This window comes from Natator depressus, chromosome 5 (genome assembly GCF_965152275.1).
Source record: "Natator depressus isolate rNatDep1 chromosome 5, rNatDep2.hap1, whole genome shotgun sequence".
NCBI classification, from domain to species: Eukaryota; Metazoa; Chordata; order Testudines; family Cheloniidae; genus Natator; species Natator depressus.
In genome coordinates this window covers 70,816,857-70,832,533 of record NC_134238.1, presented here as the reverse complement: position 1 = coordinate 70,832,533, position 15,677 = coordinate 70,816,857, and the positions used below count along the sequence as shown (strand labels likewise).

Genomic DNA, 15,677 nt, shown 5'->3' with positions numbered 1-15,677 from the left:
AGTAAGCTGGGTCTCCCAGGATTACAGTGGGCATTTCCACATCCCCCACTGTGATCTTGTGGTCTGGAAAGAAAGTCCCCGCCTGCAGCTTTCTGTACAGGCCACTGTTCCTGAAGATGCGTGCATCATGCATCTTTCTAGACCAGCCTGCATTGATGTCCGCGAAATGCCCCCGGTGATCTACAAGCACCTGCAATACCATGGATAAGTATCCCTTCCTACTGATGTATTCAGAGGCAAGGTGGTCTGGAGCTAAAATTGTAATGTGCGTGCCATCAATCGCCCCGCCACAGTTAGGGAAACCCATCTCTGCAAAGCCATCCACTATTTCATGCACATTTCTCAGAGTCACGGTCCTCCACAGCAGGGTGCGATTTATTGCCATGCACCCTTATAGTAATACAGCCCCAACATTGGACTGCCCTACTCCAAATTGATTTGCAACTGACCGGTAGCAGTCTGGATTCACCAGCTTCCACACAGCGATTGCAACATGTTTCTCTACCGCTAGGGCAACTCTTAGTCTGGTGTCCTTGCACTGCAGGTCGGGGGCCAGCTCAGCACAGAGCTCCAGGAAGGTTGCTTTACGCATCCTAAAGTTCTGTACCCACTGGTCGTCATCCCACACCTGCATGACAATGCGATCCCACCAATCAGTGCTTGTTTCCCTATCCCAAAAGCGATGGTCTACCGTATGCAGCTGCTCTGTGAATGCACAAAGCACTAATAAGTAGCTGCTGTCCATATCACACTCGGGTGCCTGCCATTCATTCTCTGTCGGTAACTTTGCGATAACTCTACGAGTAACTGTGCTGCCAGGTGCGATGTCTTCACGTCAGCTAACAGCGCATAGGAGAGAAGTGCGGGATCCATCCCCTCTCACTGCAGATGATGGCACGCACTACAAAAGAATGACAGTTGGAAAAACGGCGTGAAAGGAAGCCAGAAACCATTGGAGGGCTGGGACGCAAAGCAGTGCATGACGGGACATTTTGCACATCCCAGGATGCGCCGCGCTCCATTTCCACCTTCCCACAACACCTAGCGACGGATGGTGTCTCCAGGTACTGTGGGATACATACCCACAGTCCATTGCTCTCGCTGTTGACAATTCTGCCCTGAATGTGGACACGAGACACGATCTGTTGACAGAGGGAGCAAATGTAGACACACTTTGGCGACTTTGCTTTTGTCGATTTTTTCCTTGTTGACATTAGTTTCATCGACAAAACTTGCCAGTGTAGACAAGACTTGAGTTCCCACTTACAAGAAGAAAATTACCAGCAAAGTCTCACTTGTCCTGGTGATTGTTTTATATAGTTTAAAATCGTAACAGAAACTTTAGCATAGCTTCAGTGTTGTTTTAAAAGAGAGGATGAGGAAACTATTTTCTCTTGAATGTCTGTTTTATGTAAGCATGTGGGGAAAATCTGAGGAGATGTGAGGTTATAACAGCTTCTGTGTCACTAAGTCAGCAAGGTTGATGGGCAATGAGGGAAGCAGTTAGGTATGAAAACCATTAGTACATGCTGCTAACCACACAAATACTGTCGTGGGAGCTTGAAAAGTCACTAATGGCTAATCTACACTAGAAGTGCTACAGTGGCGCAGCTGCACTGATGCAGCTGTGCTGCTGTAGCACATCTGGTGAAGACACTCTATCCCGCCAACATAGCGCTGTTCACACCGGAGCTTAGGTCGGTGTAACTTATGTTGCTCTCGGGGGTGGGTTACTCACACCCCTGAGCATCATAAGTTATACTGACATAAGTGGTAGTGTGTACAAGACCCAGGTCTTCCTGACAATGTTTGTGGTTTTGCAATCACTTTGGGTTTTTTTAGTGTTTCTATTTATTATTGCTGTGAGAAAGATACCCCCCCCCCAAAAAAAAGACAAGAGAAACTGACTAATTGAATCCTTGATTCTGTAACGGGGTTCAAAGAGGTAGACCCTAGTGCTTGCATGGATCCCTTGCAGGATTGACCGCTAGACATGATTTCCCTTGCCTAGTTAAAATGCCATCATATGCACAGAGCAAACAAACTGAAATAAAAGAAAGAATGTTTTCCCTCTAATCTCTTTTAGTTATAGTAATCTTAGGTATCATTTGTAATACTAGTAGGTAAAAATAATTCTGAATTATTTTTTTTAAAGTTGAAATTGTCCCTGCTAAAAAAACAAAAGCACACTTCCCTCTTCTTGTTGTTGTTGTCTTTAAAGTTACATGTAAATATTTTTGGGACTGGGGTTTAATTGATTATGCAAGGGAAGCTGTGAAACTGATTATACATGAAGTGCTATCAAATGCAGTAAGTAAACAAATTTCAAGAGCTAGAGAAAAATATTTTATTTTGTTAAATTCTTACACCTTCTTTTATCTTAGCTGTTACAAAATGTTTAGGCAGAATGGGATCTTCAGTATTATTCCACTAGCTGTCTACAGATTGATTGAGAAATACATCTTAATTATAGTTTAAATATCTGAGAATAGATGTTTATTCTAACTGCCTCTAGGAAATTCTTGGTACAGAAACTTTCTTATGAAGCAGAAAATTTAAAATTAAAGATGCATTAGGATGGAGATTGCATAGACAGCGACTAAATAATTTCCTAGCAGAATAGCATTATCATTTGCAGCTGTTAAAAAATGTAAGTGGGTCAGAATTGCTGTTGATTTTATATAATCCAAGAATTTACTGTTCATGATATAAATGACAGCATAGATGTGTTAGCGCACATGCAAGTGCACACACACATTCTTGTGCAGGTAGTTCTTTTCATTCACCAAAGCAATGGGCAGAATAAAGTACAAATGAACTTTGCATTAAAAAAATGTAAATTGCAGGGAAGAAAGTTTTCTGTAGTTGATAAATGCTGTTTGTGTCTCACTCTACCAAAATTTGTCAGAATGAATAAATTGAAGCTTTGGTAATCCCATTAATGAATACAAGCATTAATAAATGTATGCAATTTCCCCTGTCATAATTTCTAAAATGAGCCTATGATTTACCCACTCAGTTGTACAATAGTGTTGTACCATGCAGTCGGTACACTTACATACATTTTTATATTTACTTTTTCTCAGTGAAGAGCAGAGGAATCTCAATGGTTCAAATGCCCTCTATATACCAAGTATTAATTATTAAAATTAAAACCATTTTATAATTGTTCGTGTTTACATAAATCCTACACTTGCTAAGCTGAATGGCTAAGATTTGGAAAGCTGAAAAGCTTAATCCTTTTCTTAGTATTGCTGTTCTAAGTAGAGAGGCCAAATAGGAACAGCCAAATCATGAAAAAACGTTGACAGAATAACATCCTGCATACTGATAGAATCCTGTTAAAAGGACTGTTCACCATTTCCTGTGTGTCAGCAGGGGCTCAAGCTAGTTTCTTTAACTCTCTTATCAATTGTCCACAAGACTTGTGTTTAGGCAATCTTGTCTCTGATTGCCACGGTATCATTAAAACATACTATTTGGTACATTTAAGCAGTTATGGGGCATGAATTTAAAAGGGTCTGTTTAGGCAGAGGTTTTTTTCCTCTCTCTAAACTTTGAACTCTTTAATAAACAAAATTCTAAAATGAATGTGTTATAGTGTGAAGATATAATTGTTATGATACAGCAACATTTTTATGTAGAAAATACCTCTCCTGGTCTTGGAGGGAAAAAATGGCTGAGTGGTTTGTTACTAGACATAATAAGAATATGGGTTTTTTTTAAAGAAGATCAGGCAAACATCTTTTATCCCCTCAGGGTATAATTTAGCAAGACTGATATTCCCTTACAGCCAAATCTTGGTCATTGACATCAAAGCTGCTTGGACTGCTAAGAATGATTCATGTGGCCTTTATTTCTTTTGTATTTGTAAATAGTTATGGTCCCCTGTTTGTTGTGCCTTGTATTTTGGTGTCCATATTGCCCTAAAAAGCTAAAGATTTTGAAATAATATTTTAAAAAGAGTAAAGTTGATGGGCCTAATTGTGATCTCACACTAGTATGAATCAGGAGTATCTTCAGTGAAGCCAGAGGAATTAACTGTGTGTAAAACCAGATTACTGGTAGTGAGAGGAGAACCAGGCCCTTGAAGTATAAAGCAGTATTTTTTGTGATACATGGGAATATGAAAATGAATCCAAAATTTTTCTGGCTCCCTTTCTTTTAAGATTCACTCAGTCCACATCCCTGAGCAATACAGTTATACCAGCTGTACTGCTGGTGAGACAACACTATGTCAATGGGACGGCTTCTCCCGTCAACATAGCTACTGCCTGTTGGGGAGGTGGAGTACCGATGCTGATGGAAGAAGCTGTCCCATCGGCGTAGGTAGAGTCTTTACTAACTGCTACATCAGCACAGCTGCAGCACTGTAAGTGTAGACAAGACCTAAGTTTGTTCTGACTAGATATTTGTCTTAGATTTTTCTCTATGCCTATCACCATAGTATCTAACCAGTGATTAAAATACTTACTGACTTGAGTAGTTTCAGAGTAGCAGCCGTGTTAGTCTGTGTCCGCAAAAAGAAAAGGAGGACTTGTGGCACCTTAGAGACTAACAAATTTATTTGAGCATAAGCTTTCGTGAGCTACAGCTCACTTCATTGGATGCATTCACAAAAGCTTATGCTCAAATAAATTTGCTAGTTTCTAAGGTGCCACAAGTCCTCCTTTTCTTTTTACTGACTTGAGTATTGTAACAGAATTGGCATGATAGCATACCAATACATCTACTCGAAATAGTTTGTATGTAACTTGCTGGCACATATTTTTCTATGGTTGTGTTACAGCTGGGATTTTCAGAGCCCGCAGGGGTTTAGGCTCCCCACACTGTTGTACCTCTTTGAAATCTTAGCCCACATATAGATGAAATTAGATATGCATGGAGGGGATGATCATATGTAGGGCCGTACCAAATTCACAGCTGTGAAAAATGCATCACAGACTGTGAAATCTGGTCTCCCCCATGAAATCTGGTCTTTTGTGTAATTTTACCCTGTACTATATAGATTGCTCAATTTCATGGGGGAGACCAACGTTTCTCAAACTGGGGGTCCCGACCCAAAAGGGAGTTGCACAGGGGTCACAAGGTTATTGTAGGGGGGTCGCAGTATTGTCACCCTTACTTCTGTGCCGCCTTCAGAGCTGGGTGGCCAGAGAGCTGTGGCTGCTGGCCGGACGCCCAGCTCTCAAGGCAGCACCCCACCAGCAGCAGAACTGAAGTAAGGGTGGCAATGCCGTACCAAGCCACCCTTACTTATGCCCTGCTGCCTTCAGAGTTTGATAGCTCGAGAGTGGTGGCTGCTGGCCAAGGGCCCAGCTCTGAAGGCAGCAGCACAGAACTAAGGGTGGCAGTACCATTCTATGCCATCGTTACTTCTCTGCTTCTGCTGGTGGCACAGCTGCCTTCAGAGCTGGGCAGCTGGAGAATGGCGGCTGCCGACTGGGAGCGCAGCTCTGAAGGAAGCACTGCCGTCAGCAGCAGTTGCACAGAAGTAAAGGTGGCAATACTGCAACCTCCCTACAATAATCTTGTGACCTCCCCTACAACTCCATTTTGGGTCAGGACCCCTACAATTACAACACTGAAATTTCAGATTTAAATATCTGAAATCATGAAATTTATGACTTTTAGAATCCTATGACCGTGAAATTAACCAAAATGGACTGTGACTTTGATAGGGTTCTAATTATATCCTCCAGCATGTGATATTGTTGTTGCCAGTTGATCCCAGTGTGTTTCATCACCATAAAGTCCTGATCCAAATCTTATTGAAGTCAAAGACTTGCATTGACTTCAGTGAGTTTTGGATTATGCTCAAGAGAGGAAAAATGATGATGATAATACCTAGCTCTTAAAGAGAACTTCTGTTAAAGACCTAATCACATTTTCAGTCCAGTATTTGCATATCTTAGGCTCCAATCCAACAAAGAACTTTAAACACATTATTAACTTCAAGAATGTGAGATCTCTTGAAGTCATGGGACAACTACTGTTCATAAAGTAAGCATTTGCTTTATGTATTTATTGCTGTATTCAAGCCTGAGAGAGCATGGAAAAATCTGAGTCATTCTGGCTATAAATCATAATAATTCAGCTAGTTCATATTTTTATGACTTCCTACTAATTGTATTACTAAGGATATTTTATGAATACAGGATTCTTTTTTCTTTAGTTAAGATGATCTTGCTGCTTATTCCAGACCTGAAGTCATAAGCCTCTGATGTCACAATTGGTAGCTGTGGAAACTGCAATTTTTAAATGGTTAATTTTGTGCCTCAGGGTATTTTTGAGTGGGAATTAATCAGGAATATAAAGGAAGGGAAGTATGTATTCCGGTAAGATGTTAATCTCGATGTGCAGGTATTTACATGAACAAATTCCCATACATCTTCTAGATGATGTGTATGTAGCTTTTAAACAGATTCCTTGGAAAATATTTTGCTGTATTTTTTTAAAAAAGGGGAAAAAAAGTATTATTCTGATATGAGAATAGAGGGAAACGGATAAAGCTAATGTCATTCCAGAATGGTTGACATACTCAGGTGTGAACTGGATCAATAATTTCACTAGCATTCGATGTCTTTGGCTAATTAATTAGTGTCTGATTATCATAGCATAAAAACCAGTTTCTTATAATTCATATTAACCCTTCTCACTGACCTCCCACATATTTCCGACTTCATTTGGTTCAGAGTCTCTAGATTGCAGTGTATTAAAATTATAAGTATTATCTAATCTCTGTATTTAGAGAGCAAGGAGGGAAATCAAAAGGAGCATATATAACAATTGCTCATGATTGCTTACTCTTTTAATCCTTGTTTTCCTATAGGGGCCATTCCTCCCCCGGTTTATCATTTTGTGGTGTTATTTCTGTCTTAAGCCCTGATCCAGAAAACACATATGCACATGTTTAACTTTAAGTATATGAGTAGGAATTCTGTCTTATTTATTTTAGGCACTCATATGGCCCAATTCAGTAGTATCTAAGAACCCCACAGTATTTAATGTATTTATCCACAACCCCCCCTCCCCCCATCCCAATGTGAGGTAGGGAAATAGTATTATCCCCATTTCACAGATGGGGAACTGAGCCATATAGAGGGTAAATGACTTGCCCAAAGTCACAGAGGAAACTTGTGGTGGTGTAAGGGCTTAAACCTGGGTCTGTCCAGTGCTAAGCTACCACCCTAACCACTAGATTCTGTGTGTGATTGGATGACAGTCTCCTTTTAAGAAAGACTGGGATCCAGTGCATCCGTGGCTTATCAGCTGCCTCCCATTTGGGCTCCTGGGGCATAAAAATGGGAGATACTGAGACAGTGGAGAGTCAGTCAAGAAAGGGGCAGGTGAGAGCTGCCTGAGGAGGGAGGGAGAGACCCAAGGAGAAACAGGAGCAGCAGAGAAGAACTGGGACAGAGAGCCATTAGGAAGAACAAAAGAGGAAAGTTGATGGTGAGGACTGGCTGGAGCTCTGGAACCCAGGAGATTTACAGGAGAGTTACAGGAGAGCTCTTGCAGAGGCCACAGGAACAAGGTGAAGAACCAGCCTGGTTTGGGAAGCTAAGCCCAAAACAAGAGGGTTGATGCTGGATGCTGGGTCCCAGGAGCAGGGGTAGGACTCACAGGCAGAGAGGCCTGGGTGTGTGGAACACTGTGGCAAGCCCCCTTGCAGCAGACCTGAGCGGAGGTCTGCAGGAACCTGAGCCCAGAACAAGGGGGCTGGTCCTGGGGGTGGTGGAGTGGAAAGGCCTAGCTGAATGGAACACTGCGGGGAGCTCTGTCACAGGAGACCTGATTTGGGACTACTGGAAAAGTGTGAGTGGGAGATGAGTGAATCTGGGAACTCTCAGGTGAGGAGTGGCCTGGAGAGTGGAGCCCTAGAACAAGGGCAAAAAGACTGGAAATAGACTGGAGAGGGACTCATGGGAAGGTGAGCTGGAAATGATGTTTTGGGAGCGAACAGCATGGGAAACTGCCATGAACCTGTGGTACTTTGGGGTTTTGGAGAGAGCTGTTTTATCTTGAGGGTTCTGTGGATTGTCATGTGTACGTGAATAAATTATGTCCAAAGATGGCACTTTGAAGTGGACACTGGGAGACTTTATTCCTTTCTACTGGCAAAAGAAGGGGAAACCGGGGCAGGCATACATATTGTGGCATGGTCTGCTACAGAAGGGTGCTCGAGGAAGGGCTATCATGTCACACTATGTAATATTAAAGTGCTATCTTTATATCAATTACTATTGATGTCAGTTTTTGTTCTCTATAATAGAAAAAATAAAAATATGCCTAAAATTGTATCCTGAATTATCAGTCATTTATAAGTTTCAGAGTAGCAGCCGTGTTAGTCTGTATCCGCAAAAAGAACAGGAGTACTTGTGGCACCTTAGAGACTAACCAATTTATTAGAGCATAAGCTTTCGTGGGCTACAGCCCACTTCATCGGATGTATAGAATGGAACATATAGTAAGAAGAGATATATATATATCATACATATATATACACACACATACAGATAAGTTGGAAGTTACCATACAAACTGTGAGAGGCTGATTAGTTAAGATGAGCTATTATCAGCAGGATAAAAAAACTTTTGTAGTGATAATCAAGATGGCCCATTTAGACAGTTGACAAGAAGGTGTGAGGATACTTAACTTAAGGAAATAGATTCAATATGTGTAATGACCCAGCCACTCCCAGTCTCTATTCAAACCCAAGTTAATGGTATCTAGTTTGCATATTAATTCAAGCAAACTAGATATGTTCCATGCATGTGTTCCGTTCTGTGCATCCGATGAAGTGGGCTGTAGCCCATGAAAGTTTATGCTCTAATAAATTTGTTAAAAGAAAAGGAGTACTTGTGGCACCTTAGAGACTAACCAATTTATTTGAGCATAAGCTTTCGTGAGCTACAGCTCACTTCATCGGATGCATACTATGGAAAATACAGAAGATGTTTGTTTTTATACACACAAATCATGAAAAAATGGGTGTTTATCACTACAAAAGGTTTTCTCTCGCCCCACCCCACTCTCCTGCTGGTAATAGCTTATGTAAAGTGATCACTCTCCTTACAATGTATCCTGAATTATCAGTCATTTATAGGTTTCAGAGGCCAGGGGGGTTAGGAAAACAAGGGGAAATAGGTTACCTTGCATAATGATTTAGCCACTCCCAGTCTCTATTCAAGCCCAAGTTAATTGTATCCAATTTGCACATGAATTCCAATTCAGCAGTCTCTCGCTGGAGTCTGGTTTTGAAGTTTTTCTGTTGTAATATCGCAACTTTCATGTCTGTAATCGCGTGACCAGAGAGATTGAAGTGTTCTCCGACTGGTTTATGAATGTTATAATTCTTGACATCTGATTTGTGTCCATTTATTCTTTTATGTAGAGACTGTCCAGTTTGGCCAATGTACATGGCAGAGGGGCATTGCTGGCACATGATGGCATATATCACATTGGTGGATGTGCAGGTGAACGAACCTCTGATAGTGTGGCTGATGTTATTAGGCCCTATGATGGTGTCCCCTGAATAGATATGTGGGCACAGTTGGCAACAGGCTTTGTTGCAAGGATAGGTTCCTGGGTTAGTGGTTCTGTTGTGTGGTATGTGGTTGCTGGTGAGTATTTGCTTGAGGTTGGGGGGCTGTCTGTAGGCAAGGACTGGCCTGTCTCCCAAGATTTGTGAGAGTGTTGGGTCATCCTTCAGGATAGGCTGTAGATCCTTAATAATGCGTTGGAGGGGTTTTAGTTGGGGGTTGAAGGTGACGGCTAGTGGCGTTCTGTTATTTTCTTTGTTAGGCCTGTCCTGTAGTAGGTGACTTCTGGGAACTCTTCTGGCTCTATCAATCTGTTTCTTCACTTCGGCAGGTGGGTATTGTAGTTGTAAGAATGCTTGATAGAGATCTTGTAGGTGTTAGTCTCTGTCTGAGGGGTTGGAGCAAATGCGGTTGTATCGGAGAGCTTGGCTGTAGACGATGGATCGTTTGGTGTGGTCAGGGTGAAAGCTGGAGGCATGTAGGTAGGAATAGCGGTCAGTAGGTTTCCGGTATAGGGTGGTGTTTATGTGAGAATCATTTATTAGCACTGTAGTGTCCAGGAAGTGGATCTCTTGTGTGGACTGGACCAGGCTGAGGTTGATGGTGGGATGGAAATTGTTGAAATCATGGTGGAATTCCTCAAGAACTTCTTTTCCATGGGTCCAGATGATGAAGATGTCATCAATATAGCGCAAGTAGAGTAGGGGCGTTAGGGGACGAGAGCTGAGGAAGCATTGTTCTAAGTCAGCCATAAAAATGTTGGCATACTGTGGGGCCATGCGGGTACCCATAGCAGTGCTGCTGATTTGAAGGTATACATTGTCCCCAAATGTAAAATAGTTACGGGTAAGGACAAAGTCACAAAGTTCAGCCACCAGGTTAGCTGTGACATTATCGGGGATAGTGTTCTTGACGGCTTGTAGTCCATCTTTGTGTGGAATGTTGGTGTAGAGGGCTTCTACATCCATAGTGGCCAGGATGGTGTTATCAGGAAGATCACCGATGGATTGTAGTTTCCTCAGGAAGTCAGTGGTGTCTCGAAGGTAGCTGGGAGTGCTGGTAGCGTAGGGCCTGAGGAGGGAGTCTACATAGCCAGACAATCCTGCTGTCAGGGTGCCAATGCCTGAGATGATGGGGCGCCCAGGATTTCCAGGTTTATGGATCTTGGGTAGTAGATAGACTATCCCAGGTCGGAGTTCCAGGGGTGTGTCTGTGCGGATTTGATCTTGTGCTTTTTCAGGGAGTTTCTTGAGCAAATGCTGTAGTTTCTTTTGGTAACTCTCAGTGGGATCAGAGGGTAATGGCTTGTAGAAAGTGGTGTTGGAGAGCTGCCGAGCAGCCTCTTGTTCATATTCCGACCTATTCATGATGACAACAGCACCTCCTTTGTCAGCCTTTTTGATGATGATGTCAGAGTTGTTTCTGAAGCTGTGGATGGCATTCTGTTCTGCACGGCTGAGGTTGTGGGGCAAGTGATGCTGCTTTTCCACAATTTCAGCCCGTGCACGTCGGCGGAAGCACTCTATGTAGAAGTCCAGTCTGCTGTCTTGACCTTCAGGAGGAGTCCACCTAGAATCCTTCTTTTTGTAGTGTTGGTAGGGAGGTCTCTGTGGATTAGTATGTTGTTCAGAGGTGTGTTGGAAATATTCCTTGAGTCGGAGACGTTGAAAATAGGATTCTAGGTCACCACAGAACTGTATCATGTTCGTGGGGGTGGAGGGGCAGAATTCATTTGCAACTTGGATACAATTAACTTAGGCTTGAATAGAGACTGGGAGTGGCTAAGTCATTATGCAAGGTAACCTATTTCCCCTTGTTTTCCTAACCCCCCACCCCCCTTCCTCAGACCTTCTTGTTAAACCCTGGATTTGTGCTGGAAATGGCCCACCTTGATTATCATACACATTGTAAGGAGAGTGATCACTTTAGATAAGCTATTACCAACAGGAGAGTGGGTTTGTTTGGGGGGTGTGGCGGGGGGGGGAGGGGAAGAAAACCTGGATTTGTGTTGGACATGGCCCACCTTGATTATCATACACATTGTAAGGAGAGTGATCACTTTACATAAGCTATTACCAGCAGGAGATTGGGGTGGGGGGAGAGAAAACCTTTTGTAGTGATAAACACCCATTTTTTCATGATTTGTGTGTATAAAAACAAACATCTTCTGTATTTTCCACAGTATGCATCCGATGAAGTGAGCTGTAGCTCACAAAACCTTATGCTCAAATAAATTGGTTAGTCTCTAAGGTGTCACAAGTACTCCTTTTCTTTTTGCGAGTACAGACTAACACGGCTGTTACTCTGAAACCTGTAATAAATTTGTTAGTCTCTACGGGCCACAAGTACTCCTGTTCTTTTTGCAGTCATTTATAGTCAGCATACATCATGCGATTTACATCTTCCATAATAAACTCATTTTTAAGCTAAGTGGGGGATTTTTTTTGGCTAAAATACACTGTCATCAAGAATGTGGTTTTTTTATTGTTTTTATATTCTAGTTCCACCATAAAAGCCTGTGCCAGGAGGCCTGGTGGGGCAGCTGTTCTGGAATTACAGATTTATAAAGCTCCAGGCAATCTATAACTTTTTTTGTATAGAACAGACGGACATTGACTGTAATGTCAAATGGCTTTAGTGCAACATATGCTGTAAATTTATTATATAAGAATTTCAGGTACTTATTCCACACACACAAACTTCCTGCACAATATTCAGAATATTATTGGTTTCCTAAGTAGTAGTAAATTAAATTCAGAGTCTTGTATTTGTACTATATGAGCAAGAAACTTAATTTTTTTTCACAAAAACTAGAAATTGATGGTATAGGTCCTTTGCTGGTTAGGGAGAGTTTCTCATTCACTAGTGGTAACTAAGCGAGTGAATTTTTTCAGCACTATTCTAGGGCCCTGAGTCAGCAAAGCATGTATTTTAAGTATTTCACTGAACCAGAGCCTAGATCATTAATGGGAATATCAGATATTTGAACCGTGGGTTCCTGGAGGTACATTCCTTCCTACTGTTCCTCAGGAGTCTCATTGTTAATGGCTATTCCTTTTTTAGGAACCAATTTTTAATCCATACAGTGTTGTTTTTATCTGGTTAGTATTGAGGCATTTTTTTTCCATTGTGCCTTATCTGCCCTGTCCTTTCAACTGCTACCATATATTATTCTTTTACAAATTGTGTTCTCTCTCCTTCTGGAGAAAACACAAAAGAAGGATCTTCTGGATGGAAGACATGCAAGCATCTGTGGAAGGTTTCTCCCTCATCGCCCAATCATAATCCAAGGGACACTACAATGGCTCTTCCCTCCCTCAGACAAAACAAAGGGTGGCATCAGTGCCAGTGTAAGGGCTAAATTTTATAATTGTACTATAAGAATTGATGTAAACTTTAATTTCATTCTGCCATCCACCCTTTTTGAATAATAGAAAGGAATGATTATCTGAGACTGGGATCCTGTTTCCCATATACGTTATAATTAGGACCTGTTATAAAGTTTAGTTAGTAAAAGACAGGATTTTGTATTGTGTCTGTAATAAATAGATTAAAGAAATGTTGAGGGCCTGAAGCCCCAATGTAAATTGTTTTAGTTATAAGATTTAGCAAGACTTAATTTATAATGTATTCTGTATACCTTTGAAGGTTTCTGTGAGAGACTGTTTGTGTAAATAAGAAATGCATGCATCAGGAAAAGATAAGATGTAAAAGCCATCACAAATGTCCAGATGGTCAAGAAAAAGTGAGAGACTTGGAAACACCAGGAGACAATCAGAAAATATCCATTGTATCGGAGGCTAAACATGTTAGCAGCATTGATGACCTCAGAGGTGAGGCAGGCACCCCCGAAAGCGAGACAACAAATAGGAGATAACGATGGGAATCCCGACAATAACCATCAAATGATAACAGCAGAAAATCCCAAGATTAACACCAGTTAAGGACTAATGATTACAGGATGACATTGCAAAATGCATGGACTCAAATGGGAATTTACAAGTATAAAAATGGGGTGTTTTGCCATGGAACTCTGGATTCAGTCCTGCAAAGCCTCGGAGCATCAGATTGCAACCGGCAGAGCCTAGCTCCTCACTCGTGCTCAATCTAACTGGCCATTAGATTGACTTGAGCTACAACAGACTGGTAACTATAAAGACCATCTGCAGGACTTTTGTGTGTGTGTATGTGTTGTGTGACTGAAAAGCCTATGCTAACTGTTGTATTTTCAATAAATATGGCATATTTGCCTTCTCTCTTATAAAATATCCCTTGTGCTTTATATAGCATAACACCAGTGTCCTTGAATGGTTATTTTTGGCAGTGTGTTTAGTTTGATTTACATGCATCAATCTTAATTACATTTCATACAAAAAGGTATGCACAGTTATACCTACCCTTAGAATTGATTTTGTTGCAACTTTCTTGTTGCTTTTTGAGATTTGGAGGAATGTGTGGATCTGAATTAAGAGTTTTCCTTCCCTTTTGTCACTTTCATTGAACATTTGGAACAACTATGATTTAAAAAAGTAATCAGAAAGTCTGAGAACAGGCTTGAAACCGACTATTCAAAATAATATTTCTCCTTTCTTTTTTCCCCTCCCTCCTTGGGTTTTTAACTTACTGCTTTACCTCTCCTGAGTGAAATGGAAACTGGAGCACTCATCCATCTTCTGAGAGATTAGTTTAAATATTATCTATTCCTGATACTTACCTGTGAGAACTGTCTAACAGGATACTGTAATGCGGGGTTTCCAAACTTTTTGCTTTCATGATGCCGTTTTGAAACTTACTTCTTTCCTGTGACCCCAGACAGCAACACAGCAACCAAGGAATCCACACATTAAGTACCGGTACTTTTAGTGCTGTCTAATGTGACATATGGGCTTGCGTGTTGCAACACAGCTTCTTGACGTCTGGCAGCTTGATAGACATTGCACATCTAATCAGTAGATCAGTATCAAGACTTGATGGACACAAGTGTACTGAATCCAGCTTCACACAAATGTGTGCTTGCAAATGGCACTATCAGTTTCAAGTCAAGTGTTCAGAGTTCAGGGTATTCATTCTTGACAGTGAACCAGAACTCTGGGAGAGAACGTTTGGGCATGTATTCCTTGCAAGAATTGATCACAGAAAATTTTGCTGAGCTGTTCAATTTCAGCTACTGGCAGAGCCATGGCATCACTGAAAGGCTTGCATCCAAGGATACTTTGTCATGTCCACACTGGGGAAAAAGGATGCAAACTGTTCCTCTCTGACTGAGATGCTCAGTCATCACCTGTGTCTGCGAGGAACTTGCAGCACAGAGACAGTGACTTAGAATGATTCTTTATCGAGTGCCAACAGGGTACTCTTGTTGGCATAAAAGAAAACATGGGCCTTGCCTTAAGGTGCTTACAAGTCATTGCCGATTTCCATCTCAGAAAAGGTTAGCACAGGCTCCTACCAACTCAAGCAGAGAGGAGGCTCTGTTGATAAGGCTGCTGCTCACAAAGAACTGGATTCAAGTCTTTCACTTGGATGCTTGCACAGCCAGATGTGCAAATGGCAAAATGGTGTCTGCACAGCCACCTCCCCACAGCCAACATGCCTGCACCTGTTTCACCAATGCCATGCCAAGAAGCTGCTTTTTTACACACACTGTATGTGTGAGATCACGCTGTGTGGATGCCACCATTTTGTAGATTAAAATGGCAGCCTCCTGGCGTGGCGTTTGTGGAGCAAGCCTGGATATGTTTGGGGCAGATGGCAGTGTCTCATGGGGCAAAACTGGCTCGTTGGACCCGTGACCCTATTTGGGGTTGCAAATCGCAGTTGGGGGAGCATTGATATAATGGTGCAAGGTTCAGTTCTCATTGGCTGTGCATATCTCTGGTAGTAGAAATGTTAGTAACTTAAAATTGGGGATTTATACATTTAATAATATTGTTTTTAATATTTTCCCACTTTTCTGCTCTTTCTGTGGTGCGTTTTGCTTCAGCATAACTGAATAGAAGTCTAAATCTTTCTGGTAAATATGGTTAAAATCTGGACATACAACCTCATAAGGGGTTGTCGTGTGCAGCTTTGCCAAGAAACAATGGGAGTTCATAACTTTACTTTGTTCAGGCTTTATTCCTGTGATTGAAA

The 15,677-nt window shown here is 41.6% G+C and overlaps 1 protein-coding gene across 3 annotated transcripts in view; it reads left to right on the top strand.

The window, feature by feature from the left end:
* Positions 1-15,677, top strand: part of MCC (MCC regulator of Wnt signaling pathway) — a 347,649-nt gene that overhangs the window by 35,499 nt on the left and 296,473 nt on the right. The window lies entirely within an intron of this gene.